Source organism: Trichechus manatus, unplaced genomic scaffold, assembly GCF_000243295.1.
Source record: "Trichechus manatus latirostris isolate Lorelei unplaced genomic scaffold, TriManLat1.0 scaffold00053, whole genome shotgun sequence".
Lineage (NCBI taxonomy): Eukaryota > Metazoa > Chordata > Mammalia > Sirenia > Trichechidae > Trichechus > Trichechus manatus.
The window spans coordinates 10,755,863-10,759,201 of NW_004443989.1; positions in this window are offsets into that span (position 1 = coordinate 10,755,863).

Consider the following 3,339-nt stretch of genomic DNA (forward strand, 5'->3'; position numbering starts at 1 on the left):
CGCCAACAGCGGAGGGATAACGCGAGCGGCGTTCGCGGCTGCTTGGCGGCCGGGCCGAGGCGGGAGTGGGCGGGGTGGCCGCCTCTCGCGACAGCCCGGGCCGACCGGGTCCGCCTCCCCCGCTGATTGGCCTGGGCCGCGTGTTCTGCGCCGTGATTGTCCCGGCTTCCCAATCCGATTCGCCTCCGCCGCGGCCTCGCCTCCCAGGAGGCTGTCGATCACGCTGGAACCGCCCCCTCCCTCCCCGTGGCCGCTAGTGAGTGCGGATTGGCCAGCGGAGGCCGGCGAGGCGCAAACCCCGGCGTGGACCGCCGTGGCTTTTGTTCCACACCGCTGCGCGAAGCGTTGATTTTGGGTGGAAGCTGGGCGCGCGACCTTCCCGTCTGATCCGCGGACGTCGAAGTGGGGTGGGGGGTGGGCTATGGCTTCGAAAACCGCCAGAGAGGGCCTCGGGGACCCGATTTTAGGCTCGGCCCTGGGCCGTCTGCTGTGTGACCTTGGGCGGCGCGCTTGGCCTCTCTGAGCCCAGCAGTCTCCGAGAAGGGGGTAACAATAACGCCTCGCGGGCCAGTGAGCGGTCGTGAGCTCACAGAGGGCCGGACCGCCCTGGGATGTGATGGAGACACGCCTCCTTCTGAAACCTCGCCGGGACTTGGCTTCAGGCCTGATTAGGGTGGTGATGGGGAGGGAGTGGAGCGCTCACGTTAACTGAGTTACTGCCTCCGCTCGTGGAACGGAGAAAACGCTAGTACACCGGCCAGGAGCCAGCGAGCCAGCCTGGGAGAAGAAAGGAAAAGGCTGCTCTGGCCTGGAGTTCGTTAGACGCGTCATGGCAGGTGGGGAGAAGTGGGCACCCAGCTACCTCTAAATCCCAGCCCCACGTTTATAGGTAAGGAAACTGAGGCTCAGAGCCCAGAAGCAACCTCCTGGCCACACTCCCCCTGCCTGTGTCTGTTCACTCATTTACTCATTTGGCAGCTGTACGGGGAGCAGGTGTGTGCCGGATCCCAAGCCCTAGGGACAGCCTGGAGGAAGCTGTCCTCCCTGCCCTGTGGGTTTAGAGCCCTCGTTCTGGGCTGTAAACCACAAAGATGTGTAGAATGGATGCAAATGAATGAATGATTTTCTCAGGAGGTGGTCCAAGATACAAAACATTCCCAACAAAACATTCTTCCGCCTTGAGTCTTCAAAGCTGAACAGAAGTTGTGGAAAGCCACAGTTGCTAGGGCGGTGGGAGTCTTGTGCCTACTTCCCCACCGCCAGGCAAATTGTCCTGCAGGCACCCCAGTGTTCTTGGTGGGAGCTACTGAAAGAAGGAGCAGGAATACAAGGGAAAGGCTGGATCACTTCCCAAGGGTGGGAAACCAACGTATCAGTAGAGGTGAGGATGCTTTACCTCCCCAGTACAGACTAATTTCTGACAATAATTTCATTAATCCTTGTTCTCTTTGACCTTGCTTCTTCAGTGAGTCCAGGGAAGGGCCTGAATTCCAAAATCTAAGGTCTGAGGAAACAAAGGAACATGAAAACCGAGGCAGTTCAACACCTTGGCTTTCCCATGATGAAGTTCCTCGGAGAGGGAGGATCTGGCTCAGCTAGTGAGCATTGAACTTCTCAGTTCAGCCTGGCCCGGCTGTGAAACTCCCAACTCTGGCACCAAGCAGACCTGGACTCCATCCCAGCTCTGGCCTACTGTATGACTCAACTCTGAACCTCAGTTTACTGATCTGTAAAAGGGAGCCAGGAACCCGGCCTCCCAGCTGGCAGGGAGGTCAGAGACACTAGTGGAAGCCCTCATTAGCTGGGAGAACTGGGGCCAGGCCACAGAAGCCACTCAAGGTCCTCCAGCTCCCCACCGCCTTCTTGCCATACATGTGATATTTACTATTTAATGTCTGTAGTGGGGTGAATAGTGTCCCCCAAAAGTTCGTGTTCATTCAGAACCTCAGAATGGGACCTTTTTTTTGGAAATAGGGCCTTTTTGAATGTAATTAAGGTAAGGATGAGACAAGATCATCATGGTTATTTAAATCCCAGCAGAGTATCTCTATAAAAGACAGAAAAGGAGAAGACATAGAGGGAAAGGCCATGTGAAGATAAAGGCAGATATTGAATGGAAGAGTGTTGCCATGAGCCGAGGAGCTCCTGAGGCCACCAGAAGCTGGAAGATACAAGGAAGGATTCTCCCCTGGATGCTTCAGAGGGAGCACAGCAATGAAGATACCTTGATTTCAGAACTGTGAGAGGATAAATGCCTGTGGTTTGGGAAGTGATTTGTTACAGCAGCAATAGGAAATCAATACAATGCCATTTCCCACTGAACTTCAATCTGACTCATTTTAATTCAGTTCAGCAGATATTAAATCCCTATCTACAGGACCAGAGCTCTCAAGGGGTTATGGGGGCATCCAAGGTGAATGAGACCCAGCCTTGGGCTTCCTCCCTCTGAAGCAGACCTGCCGCCTGGCTGCAGAGGGCTTATTTTCCACACACTGTTTCTGTCCCTGGGAAGTAGGTCTGGAGCCTCCCTCTGGGGGAGAGGGTGGATGTGATGATCTGCTGCCTGTCCCTCATCCCTGGAACACTCCCTCCATCTGGCCCTGGGGCTGTGACTTTCTCTGCCAGGTACCTGCTCTCCCCCTCACTCCTGGGGCCAGCTCCAGCTTTTGCAAAAAGGTGACCTCGGCTCCAGCTGGGTCTGAAGCTTTTCCCCACCTCTGCCCTGACATCTGCTGCCCCCTCCTCTTACAACGGTCCTGCAGCCCCAATGACACCCACAGAGACTTTGCCAGAAGTCCTGGAGGGTTGCAGGATTGTGGGAGGAGGTGGGGGAGAGCACCCAGGCACAGGAGAGATCAAAGGGTCGACATTCCAGGAGAGCAGAAAGCTGGGCTGCCAGTGAAAGGGAGGTGGCAGTGTGCTAAGACAGGAGAGAGTCAGTCCCCTTCAGCCTGAAGTGGGAAAAACAAGTTAATTTCCTCTTTCAGGCCTGATTGTCCAGAGCTTAATGTGGCCGTGGGCTCGGGGACAGCACTGTCAGGTACAGGGCCTTGCCCTCCCTGAGCTTACAGTCTAGGGCAGGACAATATGTCTGTGTCTGTGTTTTTGTTCACCCCAAACTGGTTACCTCTGGGTGTAAGACTGGGAAGGAGGAATGGGGACTGTCCCTTCCATAGGGCTAGAATTCCAGCATAAATGACTTTCACGATACTATTTTTTAAGAAGAGAGGTAGGTAGATAGATACTATAGATGACAGAGATAGAGATTATAGATGATCAAAAGATATAGATGATATATGGATAAATAGATGATAGATATAGATGATAGTGATTATAGAT